Genomic DNA, 19,056 nt, shown 5'->3' with positions numbered 1-19,056 from the left:
CATGATTCTCCTGATCTCTGCTTCCTAAGTAGCTATAATTACAGACATGAGCCACTGGCCCCCGGCATTCTCTATGGAATTTCTTACTAACATAAAGTATCTCTGTTTTATTGTTTCCCTCTTGCCCCAACCCAAAAGAATGTAAGTACCATCGAGATAGAAGTCTCTATTGTCTCAGCATTTTGAATATTACCTGGTATACAAAAGATAGAAAATATTTGCAAACTATGGATCTGATAAGGGCTTAATATCTACAATATATGAAGAACTCCTACAAGTCAACTACAACAAAAGTGATTTTAAACTGGGCATGGAGGGCTGAGGGTAGAGTACAGTGGTAGAACACTTGCCTAGCATGCATGAGGTCCTGGTTTTTCTCCCCAGCACATTAACAGAAAAAGAGAGAAAAAGAAAACAGCATGTAGTCCTAGCTACTTGGGAGACTGGTATAAGAGGATTGCTTGAGCCAGATGGGCAAGTGAGGGAGATCCCATCTTTTAAAAAAAGGAGGGAGGGAAGCAAGGAAGGAGGGAGGGAGAGAAGAAAAGAAAAAGCAAAGGATTTGAATAGCCGTCCCTGCAAAGAAGACTACAGATATCCAATAAGCACATGAAGAGATGTCCAAGGTAACTAGTCATTAAGGAAATTTCAAATCAAAACCAAAATGAGGGACTGGAGGTGTGGTTCAAGCTGTAGAGCACACCCTGAGTTCAAACCCCGGTCCCACCAAAAAACAAAACAAAACACAGCGAGACACCACCTCATACCTGTTTAGGACTTACTATTTTTAAAAAAAGAAAGAGAAAACAGGAGTGGGCAGGGATGTAGCTCAATGGTAGAGCACTTGGCTAGCCTATGGAACTCCCTGGATTTGGTCCTCAGTACCACACACACAAAAAAAGTGCTGTCAAGGATGTAGAGAAATTGGATCCCTTGTGCATTGCTGTTGGAAGTGTAAAATGGTGCAGATGCTAAAGGAAACAGCTAAAAATAAATTACCATATGGTCCAACAATTCCACTTCTGGGTACACACCCAAAAGAATTGATAGCAGGGTCTTTCTCTTTTCCTTTGATGGGACTGCAGTTCACTCTCAGGGCTTTGTGATACCACCACTTGAGCCACACCTCCAGTACATTTTGCTCTAATTATTTTTGGAGATGGGGTCTCCCAAGCTGTTTTCCTGGGCTGGCCTTGAACCATGATCCTTCTGATCTCAGCCTCCCCAGTAGCTAGAATTACAGGCATAAGCCACCAGTGCCCAGCAGAAACCAGGGTCTTATCAGGCACCCATGGCTCACGTCTATAATCCTAGCTCCTCAGAAGGCAGAGATTAGGAGGATTGCTATTCAAAGCCTGCCCCAGGCAAATAGTTTGTGAGACCCTATCTCAAAAAAAAAAATCACAAAAAATGGGGGGATGGTGGAGTGGCTCAAGGTATAGGCCCTGTGTTCAAACCCCAGTACAGCAAAAAAAAAAAAACAACAGTGTCTTAAAGAGGTATTTATACACTCAAGTTCATAGCAATTTTATTCACAATAGTCAAAAAATGGAAACAACGCAAATGTCCATGAACAAATCAATATATAAACAAAAAATATAGGATAAAATATTATTCACCTTTAAAAAGGAAGTAAATTTGTAGTGTATGGTGGCATGTTCGTGCAATACCAGCACTTGGGAGGCTGAGTCAAGAAAATTATGAGCTCGAGGACAGCCTGGGCCTCATAGAAAGATCATCTATCAAAACACAAAAGAGAAAAAGCCAGCATGTTAGTGCATACCTGTAATCTCATCTACTTGGGAGGCATAGGTAGCAGGATCATGGTCCCAGGCTAACCTAGGCAAAAAAGCAAGACACTGTTCAAAAAATAACCTAAAGTCAAAAGGGCTGGAGACATGGCTCAAGTGACAGAGCTACTTTCATAGAAAGCAGGAAGCATTGATTTTAAACACCAATACAGCCAAAAAATATAATAATAATAATAATAATAATACATTTTTTTTCTTTTTGTCATATTGGGGACTGAACTCTGGCCTTGACTTCCTAGGCAAGTGCTCTCTACCTGAGCCATGTTCCCAGTATTTTTGCTTTTAATTTGTTTTTCAGATAAGGTACTGTACTAACTGCCTAGGGTTGACCTTGAACTGAGATTCTCCTGTCTCTACCTCCTGAGTGGTTGGGATTGCAGATATGTCCCACCACTCTTGGCCTAAGAAGGAAATTTTTTTTTTTTTTTGCAGTACTGGGGCTTGACCTCAGGGCCTACACCATTAGCCACTCCACCAGTCTTTTTATATGAAGGATTTTTTCAAGATAGGTTCTCTCAGAACTTTGCCTGGACTGGCTTCAAACCTAAATCCTCCTGATCTCTGCCTCCTGCGTAGCTAGGATTACAGGCACGAGCCACCGGTATCTGGCTAAGAAGGAAATTCTGATGCAAGCTGCAGCATATATGATTACCAAGATCATTGTGAGTGAAATAAGCCAGGAACAAGAAGGCAAATACCTTAGAACCCTACCTACGTGAGGCACTTAGATGACAATCACAGGGTCTTCGAGTAGAGTGGTGGTTTCCAAGGGGAAGGGGAAAGGAGAACGTAGTTTGAAGATCAGTTTCAGTTTTACAAGAGAAAACGTTCTGGAGAGGGTTGATCATAACTGCACATCATGAATGTATGTGATACCACTGAACTGAACATTTACAAGGGTTAAAATGGCTAATTTTATGTTACATGTGTTTATCACAAGTTTTCAAATTAGAAAACAAATCAATGAGCTACCAGGGCACTCCTATTAAAATGTCTAAAGTACAAAACACTGACAGCACCAAATGCTGGTGAGACTATAGAGGAACAGGAACTCACAGTCATGGCTGGCAGAAACGGAAGATGGCACCCCCACTTTGGAAGACAGTGTGGCAGTTTCAAGCTGCCATAGTCCTACTAAATACAGTCCTGCTAGGCAGCCCAGCAGGCACACTCCTAGGTGTTTACCTGAAGATCTGGAAACTTATGTTCACACAAAAACCTACACACAGATGTTTATAAAAGTTTTATTTATAATTACCAAAGTTGAAAGGAACCAAGAAGTCTTTCAATAGGTGAATGGATAAACAAACTAGTATATCCATAAAATTAAAATGGTGTCTGACACTGGTGACTCACACCTCTAAACCTAGCTACTTGAAAGACTGAGATCAGGAGGATCGCAGTTCGACCAGTTCAGGCAAATAGTTCGATAGACGCCCCCATCTCCAAAATAACCAGAGCAGAATGGACTAGAAATGTGACTCAAGGGGTAGAAACACCTGTTTTATAAGCACAAAGCTCTGAGTTCAAATCCTCATCTCACCAAAAAAAAAAGTCTGCAGTTTAGGAATCTGAGCCCAGCTTAGGTGAATGCCACTTGCTCAAGGTCTCACTTGAGGATGAAAACCTACTTCTAAGCTCCTTCTTGGCAGACCTTGGTCCCTTGCTATATGGGCCTCTCCACAGAGCTACCTTACAACATGACAGCTAGCTTTGCTGATAACAAGCAATCCAAGAAACCAAGGGTGTCCCCAAGATGTAACCCCAGAAGTAACAGCTGACTCCTGGAGGAGATTGAATATGGGTGTGCATACCAGGAGGCAGGAATCAGTGGCCACCATCTTAGAGGCTACTTGCCACAACACATTTTCTTTTTTTTTTTTATTTTTATTGTTTTATTATTCATATGTGCATACAATGCTTGGGTCATTTCTCCCCCCTGCCCCTACCCCTTCCCTTACCACCCACTCCGCCCCCTCCCTCTCCCCCCCACCCCCTCAATACCCGGCAGAAACTATTTTGCCCTTATCTCTAATTTTGTTCACATTTTCAAAACCAACTTCCTGCTAGGCATCAGTGGCTCACGCCTGTAATCCTAGCTACTTGGGAGGCTGAGATCAGGAGGACCTCCATTTGAAGCCAGCCGCAGGCAAACAGTTCTTGAGACCCTATGTAGAATAAATGCCTCACCCAAAACAGGGCTGGAAGAGTGGCTCATTGGTAGGGTGCCTGCCTAGCAAGTATGAGGTGCTGAGTTTAAATCTCAGTACTGCCTGCTATAAATACAGCTCATTGGTACAGAGATTTCTGTAGCTAAGTTTTGAGGTCAAATGTTAAAGTACTTCAACCTGATCTTTTTAAAAATAATTTTTAGCCAGGCACGATGACTCACATCTGTAATCCGAGCTACTCAGGAGGAAGACATCAGGAGGATCAAGGTTTAAAACCAGCCCAGGCAAATAGCTCTCTAGACCCTATCTCGAAAATATCCATCACAAAAAAAGACTGGTGGAGTGGTTCGAGGTATAGGCCCTGAGTTCAAACCCCAGTACCAAAAAATAATTATATTTAGTCTTCTAGTCCATTAACATATGCTCACAATACATATATCTAACAAGGGACAAAAATTTAAGAGTACATTTTTTAAAAACCCTATAACTCAATAATAACAAGACAAACTCAAATTTTTTACATGGGCAAAAGATTTGAACTGACATTTTCTAAAAAGATCTACAGATGGCTAATAAGCATACGAAAATAGTCATAGCGCTGCTAATTATCAGGGAAAGAAAAAAATCACAATGAGACGTCGCCTCACATCCTCTAGAATGTCTAAAATCAAAAGACTGTTAAGTGTTGGCTAGGATTTGAAGCAACTAAAACTAGCATTGTTGCTAGGCGTGTAAGATGATATAACCACTTGGGAAATAATTTGACAGTTTCCTATGTAGTTTAACATGGACTGTCGCCATCAGTGAGTCCATTTTGCTATATTCCCAAATTATGGTCTCCACTCCACATTCCAAAGCTTCTTGCCTTCAAGATACCAATAGGCGGGGGTTGGGGATTTAGCTCAGTGGAATAGTGCTTGCCTGGCAAGTGCAAGGCCCTGAGTTCGGTCCCCACCACCGGAAAAAAAGGAAAAAATAGAAAAAAAAAAAAAAAAAAAGCAAGATACCAATAGGCAATGAACTCCTTTGTACAATTAGTATTTTTTTTAAATAGGCTAATTATTAAGACATTATCACCTCCAGTCAGTATCATGCAACAAACTGGAGGCTGGGGATGTAACTCAGTGACAAAGCAATGTGTGAGGCCATAGGTTCAATCCCCAGCACCACAAAAAAACAAAGAAGTTGGATGTGGGTGGCTCATGCCTGTAATCCTAGCTACTCTGGAGTCAGAGATCAGGAGAATCATGATTCCAGGCCAGCCCCAGGCAAATAGCTCCCAAGATCCTTATATCAACAATACTCAGCACAAAAAAGGGCTGGCAGTGTGGCTCAAATGGTAGAGCTCCTACCTGGCAAGCATGAGGCCCTGAGTTCAAACCCAATACCGCCAAAACAAGCAAACAAACAAAAAAGCCAGGCTCAAGTGAGATCTGGAGGATTATAGTTTGAGGCCAGCCCAGGCAAATAGCTCACAAAAACCTATCTCCAAAATAACCAGAGCAAAGTGGACTGAAGGTGTGACTCAAGTAGTAGAGCACCTCCCTTAGAAGCTCAAATCCCTGAGTTCTAACCCCAGTCAGTCCCACTACCAAAAAAAAAACCAACACCAAAACTGCCTCACTCAACTGCCTGGGAAAAATTTCTATACTATGCCTTAACCTGATCATCAAAATATTTCTCTACATCCTCAAAAATTTGAAAGTGGGGAGCTTGGTTTAAGAATAGTTCTTTCCAGGTTCCTAGAATCTTCAATAAAGTCTACCTTTTTTTTTTGGTGGTACTGAGAATTTGAACTCAGAACCTCATGCTTGCTAGGCAGGCACTCTACCACTTGAGCCACTCTGCCAGCCCTTTTTTGTGTTGTATATTTTTGAGATAGGATCTTGCAAACTATTTGCTGGGGCTGGCTTTGAACCATGATCCTGCTGATTTCTCTGTCTCTTGAGTAGCTAGGATTATAGGCATGAACCATGGGTGCCTGACTAAACCTACTTTTTGTGTGTAGAGGGGGGTAGGACTGGGGGTTTGAGCTCAGGGCTACTGCGCTAGCAAAGCAGGAGCTCTGTTGCTTGAGCCACACCTCCAGCTCATTTTGCTCTGGTTATTTTGCAGATAGAGTCTCTGGAACTATTTGCCCTGACTGGTCTTGAACCTCAATCCTCCAAATCTCAAACTTCCAAGTAGCTAAGATTACAAACTTGAGCTACCAGCACCAGAATTTTTTTTGGATTTGCTTTGTTTTGGTTTGGTTATTGTTTTGTTTTCTTTTGTTTTGGAGATAAGAGTTTTGCTCTGTTGTCCAGGCTAGCCAGGACTCACTATGTAACCCACTATGGCCTCCTACTCAATTCTCCTGCCTCTGACTCCCAAGTGCTAGGATTTTAAGTGTGAGCCACCATGCCTGTGTTCAGCCATTGTTCTTCCCCACCCCACGCCCCTTCCCAGTGAGATCCTAAACTGAGCTTGGTGACAATATGACCCAGCAATTCAACTCCTAGGTATAAACTCAAAGTAAACATATATCCCAAAAAAATACTACTTTTTTTTTTTTTTTTTTTTTTGCTAGTAAAGCCAGAGAATCGAGTCCCCAGAGTTGGGTGGGAGTCCCTAGAGAGGGTGCCCTACTATTGTGTTTCTTAATGCATAACAGCCTTATTCATAGTAACAAAACAAAACAAAACAAAAAAACCAGAAACAACTCAAATGTCTATTAGTAGCTGAATGGATGAACAAATTGACTATTAATGGATTAGTACCAACAATAAAAAGAAATGAGCCAGGCATGGTGACGCATGCCTCCCGTCCCAGCTACTCAGGAGGCAGAGGAAAGAAGATCATTTGAACCCATGAGTTCTGATCATCCTGGGCATCGTGGTGAGTCACTGTCTCAAATTTAAAAATAAGAAATATGCAGGTGCTGGTGGCTCACGTCTATCATCTTAGCTACTCAAGAGGCAGAAATCAGGAGGATCTCGGTTCAAAGTCAGCCCTGGCAAATAGTTCTCGAGGCCCTATCTTAAAAATACTAATCACAAAAAAAGGGCTGGTGGAGTGGTTCAAGGTGTAGGCCCTGAGTTCAAACCCCCAGTAAAGAAAAAAAGAACTATATTCTGTGTATCAGCAGCAACATGGATGAATCTCAAAACACATGCTTAGGAACAGAAGCTAGACATATGTATTCTTCTCTATGACTTTCTAGAACAGACAAAACTAATCTATGGTGTGTTAAAATGAAGGTGGCTCATCTTTGCCCTTCTCGTCACTGAAAAGTAGGATTTACTTCTCTATATCCTTAAATTTTTTTTTTCAGTGCTGAGGATCAAAACTAAGACTTTGTACATGGGCAAAGTGGCTCATGCCTGTAATCCTAGCTACTTAGGAGGTCAAAATCAGGAGGACCATGGTTCAAGGACAGCCCAGTCAAAAAGTTCACCAGACCTGCCTCAACCAATGGTTGATCATTGGTTGATGACCACCTGTCATCCCAGCTATTCAGAAAAACACAAAAGGGAAAGTCATGATCCAGGCCAGGGCCGGCAAAAATCAAGACCCTATCTCAAAAATAACCAGAGCAAAAATAAACAAACAAATAAATAAAATAACCAATGCAAAAAGAGCTGGTGGCATAGCTCAAGTGGTACAGCATCTGCCCAGCAAGTGTGAGACCCTGAACTCTGAACCACTGGATTAAAAAAAAAAAATAGGACAGCTAAATTGATACTGTGCCAGTTTTGAGTCTAGTCTTTATAAGACTGGCAGCTGGGCTAGGGCAGTGGCTCAAGTGGTAGAGAACTTGCCTAATAATCCTGAGGCCCTGAGTTCAAAACCCTAGTACTGAAGAAAAAAAAAAAAGAGACAGTTTCCACTTCCTCTTAGTACTCACCCACCATGTTGTAAGGAAGCCCAAACCCCAAGCAGAAGACAACTGTAACCAAGTGCCTGGCCAAGAGCCAGCCCTGGCACTGAGCCACTTTGGAAGTGGACCATGCAGCCCCAGTTAAGCTATCCCAGCTAATGTCACAGACAGCACACACAAATTAATTCCACTAAACCATGATCAAATTGTAAATGGTTTTTGTCATCATAAGCCACTATGATTTGCAGTGATTTTACATATCAGTAGATTGTTGAAACATACAGTAATAGAAATCACATCAGTAGTTGCCTTGGGAAAAAGGCAAGATCAATTCAAAACAGGAATAAGGGGAGTGGCAGAGTGGCTCAAGAGGTAGAGTGCCTGCCCAGCAAGTGTGAGGTCCTGAGATCAAATCCCAGTGCCCACCCAAAAAAATGGGGGAAGGGAAGAGGTACACAAGGAGACTTGGGAAGATGATGGAAATGGTCTATATTTTGATTAGGATAGAAGTTATAAGGATATAGTCCATATCAAAACTGAACTGTAGACTTAAAATCCATATATTACAATGGATGTGAATTATATCTTAATTAACATGATATTTTAACAATCTTTTGATGATTGCCTATTAGCTGGAGAATAAAGACTAAATTCCACAGCATGTCAGGGAACTCTTCACAAAATACCACCAGCCTGAACTCCCAAGCTAGTAAGAACTAGCTAGTTTTACATCTAAACTAAGCAAAATGATCTGTAGTTCTCTACGGGCCCAGGCTCCTTGAGGCTGTTCTGTCTTCCTGGCATGTTATTCTTCCCATCTCAGGATGCTGAAGTCTCCAGCATCCTGTGACACCCACCCTTACCCACCCCTATACTCAGAGAGTCTTAGTCACTACCTCCTCTAGCTACCAGAACATTTTGTGGATAGTTTATTATAATATTTCTCACAAATTGCATTGTAAGTCTTTGTTTACATGTTTCTCTCTTTCACTAGACCCTGACTTCCTTCAGGAAAGAAATAACTTGTGATTCATCTTTGGATCACTACAATCCAAACACTGGGCAGGTAGTGGATACTCAGTAAATGGTGAATGGATTCTGTTGCATGAGTCAGGGCCTTCTTTTGCTTTTCTCATTACTTTGCTGCTGAGAGATCCCCAGCCAGGCCTCTGCAGTATGGGATGTCTCTTGGGTCTCTGTCCACTGCCATACTCTATCCTCTGTCCTCTACCTCTCTCTTTCTCATAGCTCTTTGGGGGTCTCTGAACGCTCACCCAGCCTCATGGTTGCAACCATTTCCCTCTCTGCAGATACCTGCAAAGGTACACACTATTGATAAAAAGATGTATGTTACCAGTAAGTGCTTACTGATATTAAAGTCACTGACTAAAGGCCTGGACTAGGGGAGTCAGGAAGGACTTGAGAATTTGAAGAGTACAGAACGTAAGATACAAGAGGGAGAAAAGTTGTCAAATGGCTCCAGGAAACTGTGCCCATGGGTCCTAAAGGATGAGGAGCACTGCCAAATGGGAAGTCTGAAGGAAGTGATGGTTCGGAGAGAAAAACAATGAATTTTTCTTAGCTATGTTGGGTGACGTACCATTACATTCAAGTGAAATTGCAACAAAGATGCAGAGTCTTACTCATTTGTAGTTGCCTTCCAAAGATAAGTTAGTTTTTGCCCTCATGATGTCAGGGGATCAAATGACAGTGGTGACTCTATTCTGGATGAGGGAGACATTTTAGAAACAGACATCTGAAGAGGCATGAGAAACAACAGGTTTCTAGAGAAGCAACAGGCCTCTTACCAAGATAACAGAATGAAGTTGTAAGATGTGGGTGGCAGGCTCCAAGGCCAGGGCGATCTGACCCAACCTTCTAGGAATGTGGCAGGTGGCCAGGTTCAGTGGGAAGTTGACTAGGCACCAGCCAATCACAAATGTAGAGAGTTTCAAGATAGAATAGGTGGACCCAAGCCAGGCAGAGCCCTATAACACTCCTAGACTTCAGCTATAGTAAGCTTAGCTTTTCCCTAAGACCCTCCCATGTGGGGCTTTGCTGTCTTGTCAATAAACCTTGTGTTTGCTTTACTCTGAACTCCTGGTACAGCATCTTCAATTATCTATCAACTTTGCCTGAACACAAACTCCATCTCAGCGATCCAATATCAACGACACTTACTAGAGTGATATAAATCTAAGAATTATATAATACATATCAATCAATAAATAAATAATATGGGGTGGGGGTATTGCTCAGTAAAGAGTACGTGCTTAGCATGCATCAGACCCTGTATCCAATTGAATTTATTGATTTTACTTATATAATAAGTACATAAATAAAATTGTAATGCATAGTAAATGTCAAAAAGAAATACATATTCCGATGAAAGCATATAACCAGGGAAACTGATCTGCTCAAGGAAGGTGGCACTGAGAACTGAAGGTAAAAGTTGACTAGGGGGGGCTGGAGGAGTGGCCCAAGTGGTAGAGCACCTGCTTACCAATCATGGGGCCCTGAGTTCAAATCTTAGTATCACCAAAAAACAAACAAAAAAGATGACAAAAGATGACTAGGGGACAGAAAGAAAAAAGTTCCAGACAGAAGAAACAGCATGTGTCAGAGCCTGCAGCACAGAAATAGAAAGTACACTGGTGTCTGCAGGTGCTGGGAGGGGGGCAGGGAGAAAGGAGAGTGCCTGGAGGTGCTTTTGGTTTTTATTTTTTGCCAGATTGAGACTAGAACTTGCTAGGCAAGCACTGTACCACTTGAGCCACCCTAGGCCTAGCCTGGAGTTTCTTTCTGTGGTGATAAAATGTTCTAGAATGAGATACTGGTGATGGTTTCACAAACTGTGACTATATTAAAATCCACTGAGTCACTTTATTTATGTATTTATTTAATGGTGGTACTGGGGTTTGAACTCAGGGCTTCATGCTTACACAGCAGGCACTCTACCACTTGAGCCACACCTCTAGCCCTGAATCGCAGACTTTATTTATTTGTCTTTTCTTTTTTGATGCTGGATCCGACCCAGAGCCTTACACATGCTAGGCAAGCACACTACCACTGAGCTACATCCTAGCCCCTGAATTCCATACTTTAAAAGGGTGAATTTTTTGCTGGGTACCTGAGGCTCACCTCTGTAATCCTAGATACTCAGCTACTCTGGAGCCAGAGATCAGAAGGATGGCAGTTAGAAGACATCTGGGCAAATAATTCAAAAGACCCTATCTCAAAACTATCCAACACAAAAAGAGATGGTTGAGCCAGTCACTAGTGGCTCATGCCTGTAATCCTAGCTACTCTGGAGGCAGAGATCAGGAGGATCATGGTTCAAAGTCAGTCCTGGGGAAATAGTTTGTGAGACCCTGTCTCGAGAAACTGTCACAAAAAAGGGCTGGAGTAGCTTAAGTGGTAGAGTGCCTGCGTGGCAAACATGAAGACCTGAGTTCAGAACCCAGTACCACAAAAAAAAAAAAAGGCTATTTTCAACAGCCAATAGCTCATGCCTGTAATCCTAGCTCCTTGAGAGGCTGAGATGGGGAGGATTTCAGTTTAAGGTCAGCTGGAGCAAATAGTTTGTGAGCTCCCTCCTTCAAAAATAGACAGGTGATGGATAGATAGATACATAGATGATAGGTAAATAGATAGATAGATAGACTGAAGATAAATGCAAGTGAAACAAAAACAACCAGAAAACAAAAAGCCTATGTCAGACAAGCCACAGCACCTTCAAGAAACTAAAGGAAAGAAAGAAACTAACCACTGTGGCCAGGACACTGAGAGCAAGCACTGATGTGGGATGAGGCTGAGGACAAGGAATGATGGTGGAGAATGAATGTTCAGGAGCCATATCTAGAGAAATAAGGAAAAGATCAAAGAGCAAGAAAACAGAGATGACCAAATGGTGGCCCATGGAACCCCTCATGCCCACGGCTGACAACTTGGGGAAGATGAGGCAGTGGAGACTGTGAAGATGTTAGTCATAGGCCAGACTCACACAGGCCACCTGACCGTGGGGGGACGCTAAAGAGAACAGAAATCAGGAAAGGCTCTTCGGACCTGGAGATGGATGGCCGTGAACCCAGCCACAGGAGGGTAGGGGTGGGGGAAGAGCCAGATGACAGGGGAACAATTAGAACGAGTCACCGAGACATGGAGGGACACTGTATTTGGCAGTGTGAGAGAGGAGGAGAAAAATGGGACAGTACCTTGAAGAGGGTGGGGTCATGTCTTCCTATGGGAAGGCCTTTCCAAACAGGAGAGACCTGAGGAGGAGAAGGAGACAAGACAGCTGGGTCAGAGGGACTGATTTAAAATCTGAAGGGAAAAGGAATACATGTGACAATTTCTTCTGAGGAGAGGGGAGGGGGGGAGCCCACACAGGTGGGCTGCACAGACTAAGAAAATAGACCAGTCTTTCCCTCAGAAGCAGAGAAAGAGAAGTGCTGGGTCATGAGGGAGTGCGTGTGTGTGCGCGCGTGTGTGCGCGCATGTGTGTGTGTGTGTGTGTGTGTGTGTGTGCGCGTGTGTGCGTGTGTGCGTGCGTGTGTGCGTGTGTACATGTGCATGGGTGTGGTGCTGAAGATGGAAGCCAGGGCCTAAGGGTATGCTAGGCAAGCACTAAGAGAATTTTTTTTAGGTGAAGAATTTGGACAATGGAGTTTGTGCCATTGGCTTCTGTCTTCCCAGTAACAATAGGATAATGATAAGGGTCGATGCAAAGTTAACTGCTTTAATATATTAATTCATTTAATCCTCACAATTACCTCATAAGGTAGGTACGATTACTGCCATTTGCAGTTAAAGAAACTGAGTCACTAAGAAGGACATAACTTCAAGTAGGTCACACAGCTACCAAATAGTACCTGTACTTGTACATAGGAAGAGTGTGAAGTGATCTGTCAAGAGTGACAGAGGAAATGGGAAGGAAAAGGGGCAACTGGGGACTATGAGAATACAGGGTGGCTCATGCCTGGAATCTTAGCTACTTGGAGGCTGAGACTGGGAGGATTGTGGTTTAAGGCCAGTGCAGGCAAGAAATCCTCGAGACTCCATCTCAACCAATAGCCAGGTGCAGCGGTGTGTGCCTGTCATCCCAAGTTACACAGAAGGCTGAGATTATAAAGATCGAGGTTCCAGGCCATCCCAGGCAAAAAATAAAACAGTTCAAGAGACCTCTATCCAGCCTGGCCTAGGCAAAAAGAAAGAACCTATCTCCAAAATAACTAGAGCAAAAAGAGCTGGATGCGAGGCTCAACTCGTGGAGTGCCTGCCTAGCAAGTACAAACCCCTGAGTTCAACTTCCAGTACCGCAAAAAAAAAAAAAAAAAAAAAAAAAAAAATATATATATATATATATATAAGGATGTTTGGAATAGCCAAACATGAACAATGTGCTTCCAGCAGGCCCCAATTTTCCCCTGCTAGTAGAACCTCTCCACTTAAAGACTATCCAACCCATGGTTGTGGGTTTCCTCGTTCAGCCTTTTTTAGGCTGTTGTAGGTGTTTCTACCCTTCCTTTCAAATTCTTGGGCTCTGGGTCTGCTCTCTGGACAGGATGCTCCTGGTAAAATTGAATATGACAGAGAATTATTCTGGCTATCAGAGAAAGGGCCTGATTCCACCCACATACCTGGGTGCATGTTTTATAATAGCCTTAGAACTGGGTCTCAAAGCTAGATGTGACAGTACACGCCTATAATCCCAGCACTCCAGAGGCTAGGGCAAGGGGACCTCAAGTTCGAGGCCAGCCTGGGCTACAAAGCAAGACCCTGTCTCAAAAACAAAGAAGAAGAAAAAAAAAAATCCTCCCAATTTGAACTTGCTAAAAACTTTTTCCATAATTATTTACATCACCAAGGAAACAGAAGGATTTACAAGTAAGAAGCCAAACCACTCTATTCTCTTCCTCAAATGTCAGTGGCACCCTGGCAAAGAATCTTAGAGCAGTAAGAACTGAAAAGCCAAAATACTCCTCATATAGAGACATCAATCACAAAATACCATGACGAAAATTGTGCTTCGCAGAAAAGAAAATTGGATTGAGGATGGTTTGCAGGCAAATTTACGGTGTCGCTATTACTTCCTCCAGTAACACGCATTCGTGTCTTTTCACATCAAAACATGGTGAAGAATGCCCGACCTCTTCATAGTCATCCCTCTCAGTATTCCGGCTCTCCTGCGCGTGCACGGCTGGATGCATGGGTGCCCAGGACTCAAAAGGATAAGCCTGGATCAAACACCTTATACCAGGGGCAGCCTGGATGTTCGGTTGATCGGCCAGTGGCGATCAAACTTAGACATAAAGACATAGAGGATCCATTGTTCCCGGGCTGCAAACAAGGAGCTAACAGCACAGAACCAGAACAGCATGGGTTTAAGAACGTGTCATGTGAATCCGCCTCCAGACAACTCTGGGAACCGTTCCTGAGATGGGAGGAGGCTGTCATCGCCTCTCCTCGGTAGCACCATGTGGGACACAAATCATTTTAGTATGCATTTTTGATAAGCTGCCTCCCTTCGCTCCCTGCCTCCCTTCCTCCCCAGTCTGGGAGGCAAACTTGATCCTCACTAACCTCTGTGATTTGCTGCCAGAGGAAGGAAATGGGGAACGCTTTCCAAACCCCTGGGAAGCAAGGCAGAGCCTGGCATCACACAGGCAGGCATGGCCTGGAACTCCTCCTGGCGGATATGGAGGGAAAACTGCTTCTTCCTGGACAAGCACAAGAGCTGAACTGAGGTCAGTTCAGAGCTGGTGGGTAAACTTTGACCTCCTAATGCCCTCTCTGCAGACAGACTAAAAGGAGTGACTTCTGGAATAAGAAGCCTACAGTTTTTCCTCACTGCACTGTGTGAAAGCTGCAAAAGTTCCAGAATGCCTGACAGGTGATTGTAAACTGACAAAGCAATTACATGAATGACTCACCACTGTTACCCAGGCCCAGGCCCTGGAGCTCCTCAACATCAATTTCAAACACGATTTCTACTTACAGAGGGTCGAGCTTCCCCGTCACCCTATCTGTGTCTAGCATACACCCACATGTGCAAGTATATCACGATTGAAGACTTGTGGTCAGGCCATCTGACCACAAGCTGTCTGCACGTCTTTTCAAGAAGGTTCTAGAGAGTCCTGTAGCCCCACCAAGCTTCTGCTTCTTTTTCTTTTTTTGCAGTACTGGGGCTTGGACTCAGGGTCTACACCTTGAACCACTCCACCAGCCTTTTTTTAATGTGCGTGATGGGTTTTTTTGAGATAGGGTTTCATGCACTATTTGCCCCAGCTGGCTTCGAACCGAGATCCTCCTGATCGCTGCCTCCTGAGTAACTGGGATTACAGGCATGAGCCACCAGCACCCGGCCAAGCTTCTAGTTTCTAAAAGTCTTACTCTTCCTGGGTGAGACTAAACCCAGGCCCCTCTTCTTGAGTTTTTACGTAATATTTCATTTCTTCTCGGTACTGCTTAGCTACGTAGACTTGTGTCCTTGGGATTATACCAGAATTCAGCCCTTTTCTCTTGGCTGTCTTTGCTGCTCCTGTCTCCTATTGGCTTAGAATGATCTTTGTCTTTTCTTTTTTTTTCTGGCAGTACTGGGTTTTGAACTCAGGGCCTAACACTTGCTAGGCAGATGCTCTATCACTTAAGCCACCCCGCCAGCCCTTGAATGATCTTACCAAAATCACACAGGAGGCTCTTTTGTGTTCCATTATAAATTTCCATGGCATTTTGAGGTTCCTCCCTACACACGTGCATGCATGCACAGGGGACCCAAATGTAGTGGGCCCAAGTGGACTCATTCTCAGTGGGTATTCACAGCCTGACCATTGCATCTGGGACATTGACCCAAGGCTACATGCTTACCTTCATGAAAGGGGGAACAAGGCTGTGAGTTGTGACCATACCAGGTGAATAACAGCACATAGTGCAGAAAGTGAGACCCGGCAGAGGGCAGGCCTTACACAGCAATTGTCTTCACATTCTCATTAACCATTCCTGCAGGCCCAGGGGACAGGGGAAACCTGAAAACACAGTAACAGCACCCTCTCTGACAATCATACCATCGAGGAAAGCCTGAGTGGCATGGAAAGCAATTTCCTCCAGGTGAGACCCATCGCAAGGAATACTTGCATGATGGTTTGCAGTGTGTAAAGCTCTCTTATCATTGAGACCTGGTTTGATCTTTGCCACAAAGGCCAGAGAATGGTTCTTACCCTCATTACAGACGCAGAAGAAGATTCAGAAAAGCTAGGTGACAGAGCCAGAGTCAACTAGACCAAAAGAGGACAAAGCAGAATAAAAGGCAGAAAACACCACAAAAGAAAGCCATAAAGTGATTGGTGCTCACAGAGGCTGTTGACATAACTCTGATGTGTGAGGAAAGAGGAGCAAAGCCACTCAGTTCTACTAGTCTCCCAGCCATGGAGGTCAACCATGTCACAGAGGCAAAGAAAACCTGGGAAGGTTGCCCTTGGTTCCTCCTAGAGCTGGAGACCTTGGAAACACCAGGCTTTACCATTAATTAAAACTGCAAAAAAAAAAAAAATAATAAAATAAAATAAAATAAAACTGCAAGCTTTCTACTTTCTTATGCATATTTGATGGGCCACTATAAAATGTTAACCAGGAACTCAGGTTGATATTATCCCAAGCAGAACCTGCCTTTCTGCTTCCCCTCCCACCCTCCTCCTGTTCTGGGATGCTCTTTGCTGCTCCCCCTCCCTCCCTCCATCCCTCCCTCAGCATCACTCACTTCCTCTCCCTTCTTTGCATGAGTCTTTCTCTCCCCCTCCTCCTCCTCCTCCTTGCTGTTTTCCTTCTTGCTCCTGGAGGAAGCAAACAGCTCCATTTAAGGACTCTGCGACACCGTGGAACAGCGTGCAGTTGGCTGACCCTATAACGAAGACATCATAGGAAAGCACACTGATGTCCTAGGGCTGGTCAACCTGGACTGGTCTGGAGTTTCCCTGCTGTCCTATTGGCAGCAACTCCAGGGAGTCCAGATGGTCCTAGAAAAATCTCCGGCCCAAGGATACAAATACCACATTGATTTTAAGCCCCTAGAAATGTTGACTCACTGCTCCTGAAGTGGAATATACTTGAATCTGCCATCTGCCTCACATCTAACATGGAACTTCAGTGTACAGGAGGGGTTCAAGGTAGCCTCACATATTAAAATGCTGGCATAATCGGAGTTACTTGGGAGGCTGAGAGCAGGAGGATTGTGGTTTGAGGCCAGCTCAGGTAAATAGTTCTTGAGACACATCTCCAAAATAACCAGAGCAAAATGGACTGGCTCAGGCAATAGAGCGCCTGCTTTGCCCCGGGTTCAAATTCCAGCATCACCAAACAAACAAAAAAGATGCCGATCCTAGTCCTAGGATAAAATTGATGGAAAAAGGTCAGTGGTGAGACTGAAGACTGGAGAAATGGCTGCCAGCTCTTGGAGGAGGCAAGGAGCTAGCCCACAAGGTTCATGCCCGACAGGAGGAAGGGGGTGCGGAGGAAGCTCCTGGACCCCCAGCACAGCTCTGTACATTTCTCCTCTTGTACACCCACACATCTCCTGGAGAGAAAAGCCCCTTTGGTGTTGAGCTCCGATTCTATCCTAGTCTAATGTTTGTTTTAAAATATTATGAAAAGTCACCCTGTGACTTTATGGAGTCTGTTTGTCCCATCAGGCTGGAGGTATGGCTCAAGTGGTAGAGCACCTGATAGCAACCTCAAAGCCCAGAGTTCAAACTCCAGTGCCACCAAAAAAAAAAAAAATGAAAAAGAAAAGACACATTTTCCCCTTCTCACCCCAGTCTGAATGGATGTTGACAGCTACAAAAAGGAGCTGCATCAGTCAATGGGGAAGTCGAGGAACACAAACCAGGCCTGAGTTAGGGGAGTCCTCAGCCTTGGGAGTGAAGCACAGGAACTGCTCCAAGCTAAGAAGAGACTGGAAAAGACAAGGAGAAAAACCAGTTTTCTTACCCAACTCACATCCCAGGCATCTGGGATCTCTGAAGTAAGCCACATGATCAGGACATGGGCAAAATGGCAACCATCGGACTGCAGGACTTTCTAGAAAAAAGATGGATGACTAGATAGCCTCAGGGAAATTTGACTTCTTCATCCAAGAACTTCCTCTGAGTATTTGTATGGAGGTCATGAGAGAGGAACAACATTCCCAGAATCACAGAGCTAAGAAAAAAACCCAAAAATTATCCTTTTTTTTTTTTTCTTTTTAACAGAATGGAGGAACTACAGACAGGGTGTTGTTTCAAGCCACATACAGAAAAGATAAGGACCGGGAACGGAAGCCCGGACTCTAGAAACTCCAACAAAAGACAAAGGAGGCTTCTGGCTTCTGCAGGATCACAAGCCTGAAACCAGCGTGCTTGGTGGCACCCGTCTGTAATCCCAGCACTCAGGAATCTGAGTCAGGAGGATCACAAGTTTGAGGACAGCCTGGGCAATACAGTTGGACTCTATCTCAAAAAACAAAGACTCAGATAAGGGCTGAGAGCATGACCCAAGTAGTAGAACACCTGTCTAACAAGCATAAGACCCTGAATCTAAATGCCAGCACCCCCAAAAACTAAATAAATAAATAAAACTCACATAAGACCTAGCATGACATAGAACCCTGCCCAAGGCAAAATGGGAAGGAAGCGGGTCCAAGGGCGACAAGGACAGTCTCCAGCATCCAGGGGGAAAAGTAGCAAAGAAAACCTCATTGAAGGACTGGAGGTGACGCAGGAAGGGGCACAGTAGAAGGAACTCACAGCTGCTCTCTGTTTTCCTGAGTTTTTTGTGTACTCTGGGAAAGATCTGTTCATGGACAGAGGTCAAGGGCTTAGACATAGCTAGAACCAGTTCTCTCTCTCTTTTCTCTTTCTCTTTTTCTTTCTCCCTTCTTTCCTTCCTTCCTTCCTTCCTTCCTTCCTTCCTTCCTTCCTTTCCTCCCTCCCTTCCTTCCACCTCCTCCTCTTCCTCTTCCTCCCTTCCTTCCACTCTTCCTTCCTTTTTTTTTTCCCCTTCTTGTGCTTGGAAATGGGACCCAGAACCTCATGCATGCGAGGCAAGCACTGAGATATCTTTGAATTCAGAAGAATTTCCTTGTGTGTCCTTTTCCTTTCTATTCATATAGCATTGCTTTAAGACAATGATTCTCACGAGGGTGGAAGGTGGAGAAAAGCATGACTTGATTCCACGGGTTGGTATT

This window comes from Castor canadensis, chromosome 2, assembly GCF_047511655.1.
Source record: "Castor canadensis chromosome 2, mCasCan1.hap1v2, whole genome shotgun sequence".
Classification (NCBI taxonomy): Eukaryota; Metazoa; Chordata; class Mammalia; order Rodentia; family Castoridae; genus Castor; species Castor canadensis.
The sequence above is the reverse complement of the archived record's forward strand: the minus strand, read 5'-3'. Positions refer to the sequence as shown.